At 45.3% G+C, this 16,499-nt stretch overlaps 1 protein-coding gene and 1 long non-coding RNA gene across 6 annotated transcripts in view; one reads left to right on the top strand and one right to left on the bottom strand.

The window, feature by feature from the left end:
- Window positions 1-16,499, top strand: part of SPRED2 (sprouty related EVH1 domain containing 2) — a 114,014-nt gene that overhangs the window by 40,996 nt on the left and 56,519 nt on the right. The gene's annotated exons all lie outside the window — the stretch shown is intronic.
- Window positions 178-16,499, bottom strand: part of LOC102899646 — a 35,795-nt gene continuing 19,473 nt past the window's right edge. For 2 of the 5 annotated variants that reach the window (XR_006595636.1, XR_002741151.2), the window contains exons 4-5: window positions 2,960-3,077; window positions 178-2,640 (exon numbers count right to left, since the gene is read on the bottom strand). This is a non-coding gene — a long non-coding RNA (uncharacterized LOC102899646). Of the gene's footprint in view, window positions 2,641-2,959; window positions 3,078-7,990; window positions 8,105-16,499 lie in introns of all 5 variants that reach the window. The other 3 variants (XR_006595638.1, XR_006595635.1, XR_006595637.1) reach the window with 2 other exon arrangements.

Genomic DNA, 16,499 nt, shown 5'->3' with positions numbered 1-16,499 from the left:
ACCTTGGGGTTTTTAGATACTTAGGGCATTTGCTGAGTACCTTGCAATCCAAGTCTTTTTCTGTAACATTAAAACCAGCTTCAACTTAGGGGGTGGGGGGAAAGTAGCTCTTAAGGAACTGTATGTGGGAAACGTTTGCTGAGTGAAATGTGGCAGAGAAAACGGGTCTCTACAATGAACATTGTAAAGGATGCTTTAATGCCCGGGACTTCTGAAACAAACTGTTCTGAACATACAGAATGGTAGCTGAAGGACCAAAACCTGAAATGTCCCCCCTTAGACACCCTGAGTGTGTTACTTGATTTCTCTTCTTTTATTGAATGGGAACCGCCCTGGAAGGATGGAGATGATCTGTTTTTTGACAAATCTGAGATCACATTGAGACTTTACTAGGTTGGCAGTACCGTTCTGGGTCTTGGGTTTTCAGAGGTGACCTTACATGCTTATGGGGGAGCTGCACACTGAGTGGGGAAGGCAGTAAACAAGGAGAGTGCAGATCGTCCCCAGCGCCAGCAGAGACATGATGGAGAATAACTGACTCAGCCCTTACTCACCGGCTCAGTAAAAGGTAGCTGCTGCTGTTGCTGTTGTTATTGTCATTGAATGGCCTGTTGGGGGAGGGATGTTCCTTGACTAAATTTGGGGAAGATCTTCTCATATTAGAGGGCACACAAAATTTAATGCCTGTGCTTATTCTGATAACGATATCATCCCTCCTCTTGGCCTCACCATCTCCCATGAGCATGGTCGGTTGCCAATTGCTGGAAAAATCAACTTTCCCTGAATGTTTAGGAAGCTATTTGGGATTTCCAATGTTTTTCTTCCTCTTAAAGAATAATAAAGCAAGTTCGCATTTAAGGGGTAGTGGTGGTCACGGTTCATCTCTTCTCCCTACCTCATTCTGCCTCTTTGCTCAGAGAGAACTTATGGGTTCACAAGTGTTTTCCCTGAAGAGGTAATCATTTCAAGGGAAATGAGATCTCATTTAAAGTTTCTAGGTAAAAACAAAAACCCCGAGGCTTATGCCTTTGTTCTACTTCCCAATGGCAGTTGGTAGGGAATTAAACATTGATCACCTTCTTCCTCTCCGGGCTGTGCCCACCCCTCTGTCACATGGAGTAAAACGAAAGAAGGCAGTGCTGGCTCTCCTGTTTACCATCCCTCTTCCATGCCCCCCATGGTGCTGGCAGCAGCCAAGGAGGTGGTGAGCTTTCTGCCACTGCGCCAACTGGGCCACCTGTGAAGCCGCTGCCAAAGTCAACATGTGCAGCCTTTGTGTCTGGCCAGTAGGTTTCATAATGGTAGTTCCTGTTCAGACGCCCTCAAGCTCGTTGTGTAATTCGGCCTCTGGAGGGCCCGGGCATCTTCTCTTATGTAAAAGCAAGGTCTTCAGGGGATTTTGAAAATTTCTCCTCTCGCTGGTCCTTTGGCAAGGTCAGAGGAGGCCCCCCCCATAAGTGACCATTAGAAGGAGAGGGCAATATTCCTAGTGGTCATTCAGTAGAGATTTATTGTAGTCCTCACGTGTACCAACTCTTGCTCTGGAAAGGTGGGAAGGGAGGGCACACAAATGACTAAGCCGTGAACTCAGAGCCCTGGGACTGTTGGTCTGATTCAGGTGTGGAGGAGAGACAGGTAAATAAATAACCATACTGTAAATGAGGACCAGATTGCTCAGTGTCAGGGGCACGTGAATGGGTCACTTAAGTGGGTGGCAGCTGAGGAGGAGATTAAGGAGGGCACTTGTGATGAGCACCGGCCGACGAATGGAAGTGTTGAATTGCCATATTGTACAGCTGAAACTAATATTACGCTGTAAGTTAACTAACTGGAATTTCAATAAAAACAAACAAACAAACAAACAAACAAAAAAGATTGGGAGCCAGTTTCCTCGTTTTGAAGTCTTCTTTGAGAGGAAGGACGAGTTTCAGTGAGGGTGAAGAGAGGTGAGAAGGGCTTTTATCGGTAATGGTAGTGCCTTTTGCCTTCTGGGGTGGGTTTGAGGGAGACATAGGAAGGGGCCTGAGGGCCTCGCACTTACAAGGGCCCCACCTTGCTTAGTTTAATGTTCGGTGGTTGCCATCCTGAAGTTCTTTCTGTTCATGTTTTTCCTTTTGTACGAGGCCCTGCAATTCGTGTAGTCAGTCCTGCATTTGGAGATCAGGCTGTCACAGTGGTTGAGCCAGACTGTGAAGAGCTGTGTCTGTCAAACTGGAGAATATTTGACTGTATTCTAGAAGCAGTGGGAAGCATGCCGGGGGTGGTGATAGGGTTGTAGAGGAGAACCAGAGAGGCTGGGAGACCCGGGGGGCTGGCCGTCCGTGGAGGGAGGCTGCCCCACTCGTGCTGGAACAGAGGTGGCAGATGCGTACAGCTCCAAATGACACAGGTGGTGGAGATGGGCTGCCTCGAGGCAGGGGACAAAAGTGGAGCGGGTCGTTGAGGATGGCTGGGGTTTCTCTCGAGGCTGGAGAGTCCATTCACCAACAGGAATGCAGGGGAAAGGAATCCTTAAGCCAGTGGCAGCAAGGCAGATGTTTTGCAGGAGTGGGGTGAGGCCCTTTCCAGAAAGACCCGGAAATCTCTGGTGGGACAGCTTGTGGAAACATGCACTGCAGCTGCTCAGCTGTAGCAAATGACCTGCAGATCAAGGTTTTTGTCAGTATCAAGAGCTTCACTAGAACAAATATTCATCCAAAAATAAACTTCCCGTTCTTCCTGTTTTTATAACTTGCCTATTTCCTCTGAGTTTGAGGCTGGTCTCCAGTTCCGTGGGTTATTAATCTTCAGAGGATCAAGACCTCTATAGAAGTATTTCCTGTACATGTTTATCTACCCAGCCCTAAATTATTTTCTCCAAATGATAAGAGAACTTTTCCATACTGGTGTGTCAGACTTTTCCTTTGAGAGGTTTCAGTTAGGCACCCCAGCTAGTAAGGCTAAAACCAGAAAGGCTTACCCCAGAACACAGGAAACCCGGGTACAGTGGGGGCGGGAGAAGTGACCTGCAGTGGGTGTTCGTAGGCATCCTCCGTTCACCTCCTCCAGGTTCAAGGGGCTCCTTTCTGGCCAGAGTCCTAGGAGAGAGATAAAGTGATGGCTGCAGAGGGCCCGATTTGAGGGAATTTGAAACACCCTACTGAATATCCACAGGGGAATAATAGCCCCAGAAATATTTCTGCCCCTTGGAAGAACTTAAAATACCCCCCCCCCACATTGGACCATAATTTGTGTTTAAAACATCTTCCATCTTTATGCTTTCAAATTTTTTTTTTCAACGTTTATTTATTTTTGGGACAGAGAGAGACAGAGCATGAACGGGGGAGGGGCAAAGAGAGAGGGAGACACAGAATCGGAAACAGGCTCCAGGCTCTGAGCCATCAGCCCAGAGCCTGACGCGGGGCTCGAACTCATGCGAGATCGTGACCTGGCTGAAGTCGGACGCTTAACCAACTGCGCCACCCAGGCGCCCCTTATGCTTTCAAATACAAGGGGAAGAGAGTGTCCTTGGTGCTCATGACTATGCACAAAGAAAAAGAGAAAAGCCATGTTGAAGCTGGGGCCAAGTTCAGACCCCATAGACAAATAGACGAGCTTGCATAAGGAAGGGAGGGCATTTTAACTCACCGGCCCAGTAAATCCCCCTGCCTGTGGGAGACATTCTTTGGTCTCCTACCTTTTTGTGCATACAGATACCAAGCTAGCATGCTGGTGAGTATTTTTTAAATGTAAGCCTCCTTGTGTGACTCTTGTAGAGAGACCGTGGGGACCGGGCTGCGTGGGTGGCGGCTTGTGCCGCAGCGGAACTTGGAAGGAAGCCAGCTGCCTTTTACTGAGGCCTTCCGAGGTGGGGCAGGGATGTCATATTTTGCACAGGGCACCACCCCTCCCCCCTGGTGATTCAGGTGACTGGATTGGGAATTTCTGGGCCAGAGCACGGCCCACTGCTCTAGGCCCACACGGTCCAACACCTGAGCCACTAGCCACTAGCCACCTGGGCTGTTGTGCACTTGAAATGAGGCTAGTGTGAACTGAGATACACTATAAGTGTAAAATAACACATTGGAGTCTGCAGACTTACTATGAAGAAAAAGAATGTAAAATAATTCCTCATTAGTAAATCTTTCATTTTGATTACTTGTAGAAACGAAAATGTTTTCGATATATTGGGTTATGTCAACTATATTATCCTGGTTAGTTTGGCCTGTTTATTACTTTTATAATGTGACTAATAGAAAAATTTTAATTGCATATGGGGCTTACGTTCCATTTCTGTAGGACAGTGCTGCCAGTCTGTGTGTTGAGGTCAGCTGCCAGTTGTGGCTTTGAAAGCAATACATTTCCAGAGGCTGGGAGGGGAGGGGAGGCCCCTCTCTCCCTGGTGGCCTGGCTGAGGGGAGACCCAGCCTTAACTTTCGTCTGCGTAGGGTGGTGGGTGGGACAGCCTACTTCTAGGCAAAGAGTTAATAACTCAATAAACAGCAGCAGGAATTTTTTTTTAATGTTTATTTTTTGAGAGAGAGAGCGCTAGTGGGGGAGGAGCAGAGAGAGAAGGAGACACTGAATCTGAAGCAGGTTCCAGGCTCTGAGCTGTCAACACAGAGCCTGTTGGGGAGGTGGGGGGGGGGGTGTCAAACCAATGAACTGTGAGATCATGACCTGAGCCGAAGTCAGACACTTAACCAAGTAAGCCGCCCAGCCTCCCCAACAGCAGCAGGAATTTTTTAAAATCCTTGCAAAAGCACACCTCCTGGCTTAATATTTTTTTCTTAGCCTGCTTTGCATACCAGCCTCTTTACTGGAAGCTTCCCCTCCCCACCTCCAAATTCAGAACTCCACCTATCGGCATGGAACCTGCAGGGATGTTGTCCATAGGATCTTACTGTTTTGTTTTATGCTCTTGTTTAGATTATTCATCTGTCCCCAGGTCAGGCTCCAGTAGCTGCCAACCCAGAAACTACCCAGTTAGGCCTGAGAAGCCACTATTTCAGACCAGTCCACCCTACCCCGCCTTTGGAGTGGTTACTTGAGTGAAAACGTCCACACCTCTGTCCATCGAATACCGAACTTCTGCTGGAATAATCAACGTGAGAAGCAGCACGTCTTAAGTGCTTGTTCTGTGTGATGTGCTTTATTACATGTACAGTTAATTGGTATCACAAACTCCAGTACACCCCAGAGTAAGAGCCATTGTTTCCCCATTTTACAGATGGAGAAACTGAGTTTAGAAAAATGTAGTAAGTTATCTGAGAACTTATAGCTAGAAATCAGTGGGGCAGGGAGTACGGTTTGGGCTGTGGGACTCCATAGTTGAGGGTTTACCATAGGGTATCATTCTGCACTGCCCAGACCAGCCCACAAATGCGTTGTTCAGTTCTGCACATGCATTTGTTTATCAACACGTCTGCTGGTGCAGGCTAGGACATGTCCCCAGGGAGGGTTCGATTCTGGGTTGTGGCAACAACTGAGCTAAGAGTTAAGGAGTACTGTGAGTGTCTTTGAGCCCGACTAGAAGGACACCCTCTCATATGGCTTTTAAAATGCTATATGCTACAGAATCTTCTCCCAACATGGCTTTTGCATCCAGTGGAGGGTCCAGGGCTGTCCAAAAGATGTTCCTTTGGCCCCTCCAGGGTGACTTGCGGCTTCGTATTGGTGCAGAAAGGGCAACTCCATGGCTGGCTGGCTGACTTGGTGACATTTGGAAATAAGCAAAGGGGCTAAGAGCTATGTGCTCTGGAGTCAGGCTGTTTGTTCTACCTGTTGATAGCTTCATGGGTTGGGTTCTTTGTTCTCCGGGTGGCAGTGTCCCTAACTAGAAAACGGAGATACTCAGTACCTGTCTCGTATAACTGCTGTGCACATTCAAGAGGACGCACAAAGGTATAGTTTCTTGGCACATCAGTTAAATGTCAGCTAGCATTTCATTACCATGTTTATTAATGCCATTTAATGCTGTAGGATGGGTTAGAGGCCCATACAACATGTACCAGAAAATATGATCATGTGGCCTGAGTTTTTTGTTCTAAGGCAAACATATCAGAATATATATACCTTGGTACCTGAATATGTACCTTTGTACTTGAGTATTGTATCTTTCAAAGCTATGACCTCACCTCAGGAAGCAGTCTGCGTATCTTGATCTCCCAACCATTTGCTTGAAACATTTTGAGAAGCCTTTTCTTTTTTGGAACTCTCAGATGGGGAGGCGGGAGGTGGGGGGGAAGATGATTCTATTAAGTATTTAAATTGTGAAAGTAGATTTTAAGTTTGGAAATGGCCTGAGGTTCATTAGAGCTAAGTTTGGTGAATAAGTTGAATAAGCTTTGGTGGTAGATCTGCTCTAAGTTAAAAACTGGTGTTTAACTAAAAAGTAAGGATTGGGTTTCTTCTGTTTTGTTTTCAATTTTAATGGTTGGCTCATTTATTATAAGACTAGCTTGAAGGCAGCCCCAGAAGAAGGGTTTCAGGCAGCTTCAGTTCCAGAGTTGGGCCAGCATCTTTGGAACACTAGTAGAGGCTCCAGAGCAAAAGCTTTAAAGGCAGGGGCTTGAGGGTGAGTGGGGCAGTGTTGACTCCGACCTATAAGATTATATTTTTGGAGTACAAATTCAACTTCATACCTACAGTGTTAAGCAACACCCGCAGCAAAGTTGGCATTTGGGCTTGTGTAGCCGGTAACGGGGCCAGGGGCAGAAGGTTCCCTGCATCAAAGGAGTAGAGGCCAAAACCTGGCTTTGGATGTTGACTTGCATTCCAGGTCTGTTCGCCCTTTGTGATACACAGAATTCAGATCTGAAAGTGTGAGCGTGTGTTAAGGGAAGGCCCTCAGGTTGGTGTCCTTGGCCAGGACTTTAAAGCTGGGTATGGGGGAAGCCCTCTTCTTCTATATTGCATGGACTACTGAGTGGCTAGAAAGCACCACCGAGCCGAGGCTCACTGGGAGTGGAGGAAAATGCGTGTCCCCATGGAAAATGATGGATGAAAGTTCAAGGGTTTTGTATCTTCAGGTTCATGATGACTAATAGGTTCATCTAGAAGGGCTGGGCCCCCAAGCAACCTTTGGATTATTTCCAACAGGTGGAAATGAGAGTTGCCGTGTTCATTATATCCCAAAGTTTATCTTGGCTGTGGAAAGAGCGTAGGGCTTTGGAATTTGCCTGGTAGAGCTCCAGTGTTGCTCTCTATTGCTGGGTGTCATGACTATGGTGTCATAACTAGAATTGCCTAGGCCTCATTTCTTTCATTTGTAAAATTGGAACTCCATTTTAGGGCTGTTGTGGAAAAGGGTCATAAGAGTCACGTATATGAAGAGCCTCAACAGATGCAAACCCTCCACCTCTTCCAAGGCCCTCAGAACGACACTAGAATGGGGGGGCCTGGGTGGCTCAGTCGGTTAAAAGTCAGACTTCGGGTCAGGTCATGATCTCACAGTTTGTGAGTTCAAGGCCCGCATTGGGCTCTGTGCTGACAGCTCAGAGCCTGGAGCCTGCTTCAGATTCTGTGTCTCCTCTCTCTGTGCCTCTCCCCTGCTCATGCTCGGTCTCTCTCTCTCTCTCTCTCTCTCTCTCTCTCTCTCTCTCTCTCAAAAATAAATAAACATTAAAAAAAAAAAAATGACATTAGAATGAACCCCATTGCCACTCAGTGGCCCACAGTTGTATATCAGAATATGCTACCTGCTGCAGGAAAATGTCCCCAATCTTTTGTGAGGTGAGGCCTGTATTCCTAAGAGAATTTCCAGTTCTTCCCTTCTTTGAATAAGGTCAGCTGTTGAGGCTCCAACACTCAGCATCTCTAACAAATTAAGCTGCCTAAGACCCTTTCGACCTCTTAAAAAAAAAAAAGCCTTCCTGTCACTGACATAGGCGGCCTCGGCAGGATGCACACTGGCACTTCATGCTCAGGCACTTAATGGAATGCTCAATGTGAACTGCATTGTTGATATTGATAACAGGTCATTTCTTATTTGGATTTAAAAGAGTCCTACCTTCAGGTTTTTCTCATTTTTGTCCAGCCCCTAGTTTTTACTGTGGTTCTAGCGTCATCCTTGATCGCGCTGATAATTCAAGGAAGCTTGGCCTGGATCCCTGACTCGGGGGCCCTGGTGAGACAGAGAATTAGGCCAGCAGGGCCACAGGCAGGCTCCAGCAGAGAGCGTGCTGCCACCACTAGCCTCTCACACTTAATCCTGACTTTGCTTGAACCATCCTGTTAGGTTCCGGGAGCTCTGATCCTCAATTTTTGCTGTACATTAGAATTACCTGGAGAACTCTGAAAAATTTGGAAATCCATACTGTGCCCCAGCCAATTAAATTAGGCACCAATGTTTAAAAAAAAAAAAAAAAAGGCAAAACTCCCAGGTGATTCCAGTATGCAGCCAAGTTTGGGAAGCAGTGCCTCAGGTGATGGAATGCACAGTCTCCTGGTACAGTTACTTCCCTGAGTTTACTTGCGTTGGTGAAGTCATTCACTCTATCCTCTGCAAATCATCTAGGGCCAAGGTGTCACCTCTAGGGGTTGAACTGCCTGTTCTGGTCAGTAGTGAGGTCCCCGTGGCGAATAGCTATCATAGCAACCTGTTTTCTTATGAAACGTTTTACACATTCACGGAGGTAAAGAGAATAGTATTAGGGATCCCCATGCACGCATCACCCAGCAGTCATTCGTGTTTCCTTTGCATCACCACACACACATTCTGGGGTGGGCTGGAGTATTTTAAAGTAAATCCCAACATCGTTTTCATCCATAAATACTTGAGTGTGTGTCTCTAAGAGATAAGGACTTTAAAAAAACAACCATAATACCATTATCACACCTAAGAAAATTAACGACAGGTCTTTAAAAGCCATGTTCACTTTTCTCCCAATTTGTCACAAAAATGCATTTATACATTTGGTTTGTTCCAATTAGGTTCCAAACAAGTATAATTCATTTTTGGTAGGTTGACTTTAACCCTGGGGTAATTAAACCATCGCTGTGTACGCACACAGGTAATGATGCATATGCAGGTCTGGTAAAAGTATAAATGGCATTCAGCGCATCGGATGTTTACACGATGGTCTCTCTTGGCTCTTTACCTTCCTTAGCCCTTCTGGTGAGACCTTGACCTGTCACAGAGGTCACTCACTGAGTGCTCACTGAGGTGCTGGTTCCAATCACTTCTGTGCTGCTCTGCTTCTGCCTGAAGGCATATTTCCTTCAGTGAACTTAGAATAGAACCTTAGGCTGCTTGTGGAAAGAGAGTATGAGTCAGCTCGGTGGACAGTTTCGAATTTCCTGCTCCTTTGCTAAAGGTGGTGGCTGGGAAGGGCTGGAACTGCCTCTTGGGCTCCTCTCTGGGCTCTGCTGAGGGGTCCTGCCTCGCTGGTTATCTCTGGGGATCCACCCGGGACTTGTGCTCTGACTCAGGGACCAGGCAGTAGCTAAGCCCTCCTTCCCTAAGGTGTAGATGGCTGTGTGAGCCTTTGCCTCCAGCTAGATGTCTGGGTTCAGGTCCAGATGATGACCAGGGGAGGAGAGGGTTATTTTCTGCCCTCCGAGGACAGAAAGACCAACACCTTACCGGTCACCACTTTGGCACATTGTCTCTCCTCTGTTAGGTAGAATGCTGTCAGAATTTCTTAAAAAGGGGCAGATGACTGGATGGCCCCTGGGATGAATGGGTGGCAAGTTTTTGTGGGGGAGTGAGCAGGAGAAAGATGAGGGTGGAGAATGGGCAACCTAAATAATTGAACTCCGGTTCCTTCCACAAATATGTCTTTGTGTGCCTACTCCATATTCATCGTGTCAAATCAGAATGTCATCTTCTCTTTCCCTAACCATATTCTTTTGCTTTAGAAGGGCTTTGTCTTGATTTCAGGTGGATTTGCAGTTGCAAGGTTTTTATTCCTTCTTTCTGTATATCATGACCAGGTTAGTTAAAGAGCAGTGGACAAGCATCCTAATACATAAAGGCAACCCTGATCTGCAAAGTTGTTCCTCACAGGACTGTTTTCAATAGCAAAAGGTTCAGAAAAACCTAAATGTTCTTTAATAAGGGACTTGTTAAGTAAATCACGGTATGCCTGTATAGTGAAATGTTGTACTGATGCAAAAAGGGGATGAATCTGTTCTGGGTTCCCATATGGAAACATCCTCAAGAGATAAGAAGCAAGGTCCAGAACATGGGAATAATATATTTGCATAAACCCTGGAAGGATACACCAAAATCTTTTAAAAGGTGGTTACTATTGGCTTGTTGGGTGGGAAAGGGAACAGGGCAGATGGCAGGTGGTGGGAGTATACCTTTTTATATTTTGATTTATGAATCATGAATGTGTAACCTATACAGGACAATTAACTAAATATACGAATAAATACATCTGTACCTATATCATGCAGATAAATTGATGGCCTGTCTTGCCCCAGCTAATCTTCTGCAAGCTTCTGATCCCTCCTTACCTGTACTTAAACACCTCAGAACCTGTTGTGTTCTGAAATGGATCAATGAGGCTATGACCAGCCCATGGAATGGGTGCCATATTTTTCCCATGATACCTTGTTCAATAACATTATAAATATTTGCTTCTTTTGAAGCCCATGAGCTTTCCCCCTTCCTCATCCTGAAATATAAACTGAGCTGACATCTAAAGATTATCCAGAGAAGACAGGGAAGTTGGGCTGCCTATGTCTGCCAGCACAGTAAGTTGCCCTCTTAGGAAGAGGAGGTGTCATGGGAGAAGCTGCAGGCAGGGGTGGGGAGATTAAGATGGCTTCCCTTCCCATTTCTCGTCTGTCTGTGCAGTCTTTTGCTTCTCCCTTGGCATCCCATGCGCCATATTGTCTGTGTGTTTGTATTTATTTTCAGCTTCTACTGAGTGGCAGCAAAATCCTTTTGAGCTGAACTGGTCCCACCCTGGTAGCTAGGAATGTTCTAATGTTAAGACTTGCTCTTCACATTTGGCACATTCTTAGTATTAGGAACAGTTCCTCCAGGGCTCACAGGAAACAAACAAATGAAATCCATGGAACAATTTTCTCCCTCTTGAGGGGAGAAAGAGGGGTGGAGAGAATCTTTGGGGAGACTTGAAGCAAAGAACATTTAGGAGTGAACCTTGTTTAAAAGTGTTTTGAAAGATGAAATTCAAGGACACTCAGGACCTATTCTTGGCTCTGCCACAAATGTCCCTTTTGTGTTTTATTCCAGTTTGTACATTTGGGGCTTACGCTTTGATTTTGCATCTATAAGCTAGGTGGGACCCGCATTCATTGTCCATTCTCCTCACTGTTCTGTTTTAGCCATCCGATACTTACTTAATAAAACTTGAAAGCCGTCCTTGTAACTGGCAACTAAGTGTAGAGAGTGGATAAGCCCTGTTTGGCCCCTTTTCTTCCTTAAAAGAGTACTATAGTGAATACTGTTCTAGAGATGAGTACTAATCGGGTTGAGGTTTGATCAGGGACTTGTTACCTACATGCCTCTTCCTCTTTTGAGTACAGTTGTACACACGATGAAAATTGCATGTGGTCATAATTACCCTTGACAGTTCTATAGGAGGCCAGCACACAGCCTTTCACCTCTTCCTCCAGTCTTGGGAAGGATCACTGTTTCTGTGATAGAGCACTAAATGAGGTAGCTGGCTAGCATTCTCAGTCCATGTTGAAAGATGAATGTGTACTTCATCTTTAAATGCCAGGGTCCTATCAAGGGTAGCAACAGACCAAGAGAAGCACATGGTCCCCAAATCTTGACCAACTCCGCGGTACATGTTCTTGGAGAGGAAGAGCCTCATCTCTCTTTAAATGTACTCAGACTCTGGCTTCTGTTCTCTTGCTGAATTTGGAAAGTTAACTATGTGTATATGAGATTCCTCTGTAAGGCACTTCTTAACTACCACAGAGAGCACTTGGTGAGGTACTGCGGATTCTCCCCTTTCCTCTCCTCTCTCAGCAGGTTTTATTATGACCACCCTTGGGGATTCCTGAGAGGGGAAGATCCTTGAAACAAGGTGGATGCTCACCAGCTGTGCCTTCCCTATGTAGAATTCAGGTGAACCATGGGGAGGAAAGTGGTGCTGAAGTCAGTGATCTGTAAGCCTTATTTGGTAGCTTGTTCTCTGTTGACTAGCGAGCCCTAACTCTGATTCATTGGTCCACTGTTTAAATTTCTGATATAACTAAACTGTGTATGGCAAAGTCAGAAACAATTTTCAGAGTAATCAGTAGCTTTGGCTTCCCTTTTGATGATTTATTTAACCGGGCAACCTGGGAATTCTAGAGCAGGTAAGTACTCTGGACACTGTCATCTACTTCTCTTGCTCTGGAATCATCTCTGATTAGCCTTTCAGAAACCAAAAGTTAACAGTGTGACAGAATTGAGGGATGATTTTGGTTTTAGCTAGGTCAGTAATGTAGACTCAGAGTCAAAAGTTGTGAGCCCCGTTCTGGCTCCTACAACTAAAATTGAACAAGAAATAGTTTCCTCATATGTCAACTGTGATTAGTCTAGAATTAGCTATCTCCTACAGTTAATTTTAGGATTCTAGGCTGCCGTTCTAGTTATTTAGTTAATATCTAATGTCCATAAGATGTGAAACCTGTCCATAAGATGTGAAATTATTTATTTGCCCCCCTGCAGTGTTGAATTAAAGAACTAAAAAAATCTTGTTAAGCCTTATATACCTTTTGTTTTTATCAGAAATGAACAAATAGAAAAATAGGGAAATATTTTCCAATTATTTTTTAATGGGGTTCAGACAGTGAGAAAGAATACATTAAACTAGCAAATATGCATCACATAACTGTGGATACCTGAAATGCTCTTAAATTCTACCACTTATGTGTCATTTCAGGTGAATGTTTTCCTTTGCATTTTCTCACTATTCTACAGTGAACTTAGTACGTTTTATCATGAAGAATAATACACATTACAAAAGTTTGCTACCACCTTCCTGTTATTTCCTCCCTCTGTATAATTTTCATCTCCACCCCCTATTTAAGCCAATAAAGGTTAATCTGTGTTTGTTGAATGAAATGAAAGAGACTCGGGTCTACCAAGGGTTTACCATTTGTCAGCCACTGAGCTACAAAAGTGAAAAAGAAGACCATCTTTTTTTGAGAGTCTCAGGTCCAAAAGCAAAGGGGACGTGCAAGTCACAATAAAATGCTGTAATTGTGGCATTGCTTGCCATGAAGACAGAGAAGAGACTCCATTTCCTATCTCTGGTCTCTGTTTAGGATAAAAGCCCTGTGAAATTGCAAGGCTCATTGCTTGCATATGATAAAGCCATAGCCAATGTTGACATTAGCTGCCATTGTTGACCAATGTTGTTTGTAAAGAAAAGACAGTTCTAGCTTTGGGGTGAGATCCGCATCCTTTTAAACTGGTGTGTTAGTTTAGGCTGGCGTCTTAGATCCAGGGTCAGAACGTAGCTTTACCCCCAGTCCGTTGGTCTTGATCTACCAGCACTGCCAGCTTTCTTTCCACTCCTCTCTGTTCCCCGTCCACTTACTTGTATTCGTAGGTTTTCTCATGTAGGTGTTACCAATCTATGCCTTGTAGAATTCTGGAGGTTCGAGGCCTGGGCCAGTTGAAGCCCTGCATTTTCCAGGTGAGGGAAATTGAGGCAGCAAGAAAAGCAGCTGTGCCCAAAGGCACAGAACTAGTGGCGAAGCCAGGCCCAAACTATTGCCTCCCAACAGAGTGAATTTGCCGGGTTTCTACCTCCAGTTATGTGTGCTATTTATGTAGGTGAACAATTACAGAGGATCGAGAAGAGACTTCCATTTCTACAACTTAACAGCTGTATAGCCATCTGACAGCGGTGGCTTCCACATGGAAGGTTTGCTTAGCGAGGACGCTACCGCTGTCTTGGATAAGTTTTTTGTAGCCAACATCACAGTAAGCGGTAGATTTAAGACCGCTCCTAGGTTACACAGCCTTTCAGCAGCTTCCGACCTAATTGTGGCCTGAAGTTAGGGAAACAACAGAGTGGACTGGGCCAGGCCGGTGGCAGATTTGGGTTCGGCACACTCAGTCTGTGCAGTGATCCTCATGGTGCGAGGATCACTCGAGGAATGAAGCTGTCCAACCCTTAAGCAGATTTCAAACATAGACCTTACCCTTCAGTGTGGCAGACGTTAAATACACTAACTGGTCACCCATTGAACACTCCCTATTTTCTCTCTGCCCCCTCCCACCCTTGAGCTTAAAATTCCACCCCAGATCTAGGTTTGGTTTCTCTCTGCAGCCCATGTGTCTGAGGCCAGGCCTTCTTGCCCTGTTTGCTCTCCAAGCCTGAAGGGCTAACAAGGAAGACGAGTTCTTCATTTTTCTGGGTTGGCCCTCAGTCTCTTTACTGGGTTCTCGTTGGCAATGATGATGTTATGGCAGCCCTCATTTCTGAAGGCCCTGGAATCCTTGCTCATCAAGCCCTTGGCTCCTTTCCCTAATTTCCCAGAGTAACTTTCCCATGTTTCTGATCCAGTTTGGATTCCTTCTTCCACTTTTATCAGTTTGCCCTGTTTGTGTAACATCTTATGCTGGAGAAATTCAGACTCTCTAGAGTAAATTGACCTAATAGTTCAGCTCCCCTGTTTTTCCTCCACACAGGCCAGGCACAAAATTTGTGGGTGTGTTGATATAACCATATGGAATACCCCACACCTAGTGGACACTGGGTGAATGTGAGTTCCATTGACTTTTCTTTAAAGAAATCTTGCCAGGCACACAAGCCTAGCACTGAAAGGTCCTCACTTCATAGAGTCTCTTATCTTAAAAAAAAAAAAAAAAAAAATTTGCTTAGCATAATAGCTCATGTGCATGTTATCAGTGCAGGTCTTCTGGCTCTAACCAAGCTGAACATCCCCACAGTAACCGTGAGCTTTGGAAAGAGCCTTATTTTACCCCTGTGCCAGCCAGTTACATTTTAAGGAACATGGCTGAAAACTGGCTTGGTCTCAAGTAAGATTTGTCACTGTGCCTACATCTCTGAAATCCTGCTCTCAGGTAACAATAGAAATTATCTGGGGTGCCTAGGTGGCCCAGTCCGTTAAGTGTTCGACTTCGACTCAGGTCATGATCTCACAGTTCATGGTTCGAGCCCTGTGTCAGGCTCTGTGCTGAGTGCTTAGAGCCTGGAGCCTGCTTCGGATTCTGTCTCCCTCTCTGCCCCTCCCCCACTCATGCTCTGTCTGTCAAGAATGAATAAACATTAAAAAAAAAAAAAAGTTAAAAAAAATTATCTGACTCCTCCCCCCCATTTTTAAAAAAATTTATATATTTTTAAATTTACATCCAAGTTAGCATATAGTAAGTACACCAATGATTTCAGGAGTAGATTCCTTAATGACCCTTACCCATTACCCCTTCCCTTTCTTGAACAGCCCCAGCTGTGAATGCCAAATTCACTTTGGTATTTAACATATGCAATTTTCTATTGGATTGACTTTGTAAACAAGTTGATATTTGCCAGTAAGGCAACAACAAGTGGCCACCAGAGAGCCTGTGTATGTGGATATACCTCAGATTTCATCTCTGTCTGAACAGCTGGCTACGAATTTTTTTATAAGAAAGCTAACTGAATGGAGCTAGAATGGTTTCTTTTGTTCAAATTTCCTCTCCCGGAGACCAGTCCCCAGGACTCCCCTCACCTGCCTTATCCATTAATGCAATGGGCTCATTTTCCCCAAATAAACAAGTTTTCTTGCCAAAGAACATAGGCGGCATTCTTGGACGCAGGGACGTGTCTTGGGACCTGCATCTGAGTAAGGCGTGTTCTTCATTTTTCTGGGTTGGCCCTCAGTCTCTTTACTGGGTTCTTGTCGGCGATGATGATGTTATGGCAGCCCTCATTTCTGAAGGCCCCTTGAGTTGTATTAATCCTGCCCGTGGCTGTCCAGCCCTCTTGAAAGCATCCTTCATTTCTGTTTGCTCACTTTCCTGAATGCCTCTTTCAGATCATCTTTCACCTCTTGCTTCAAGCTCTGGGGACACATGTGGTTTTGACATAATGTACAGATGTGACTTGGGGGAGGGGAGGCATGGCTGTGGCCTCGCACACATCAGCTGGACTCTGAAAGAGGGAGGTCATCCTCTGAGTGGGCCATTCGGGAAGGAGCGGAGGTGGAAAAGACCCAACAGGCAGTCTCAGGCCCTCCAGATTTCCCCTCCAAACACGAGACAGAACACTGTGGTATGTGTTTTCCACTGCAAGGAGAGAGCATGAGCTCAGCTCATGTGGACCAAATCACCCTAAATACGCTTGTGTGTCTGGTTTCTAAGTTGAGACATATTAAACAATAAAGGACCAGTGACCAAAACTTCTATAGGGAAAAACCCAGTGATTTCTTTATCCACTCAACTGTTGATCACCAAGGTTGGCAAATTTCTTTGAAGGTGTAGTTAGTAAATATTTTTGGCCTTGGGGACCATGAGGTTTCTGTCAAAACTGTTGAGCTGTGCCTTTGTGGCTGTAAAGCAGCCATAGACAATACGTAAACAGACCAGTGTGGTGGCT

The sequence above is a fragment of the Felis catus genome, chromosome A3, assembly GCF_018350175.1.
Source record: "Felis catus isolate Fca126 chromosome A3, F.catus_Fca126_mat1.0, whole genome shotgun sequence".
Classification (NCBI taxonomy): Eukaryota; Metazoa; Chordata; class Mammalia; order Carnivora; family Felidae; genus Felis; species Felis catus.
Note: the sequence above shows the minus strand (reverse complement) of the source record. Positions and strands in the feature narration are given on the sequence as shown.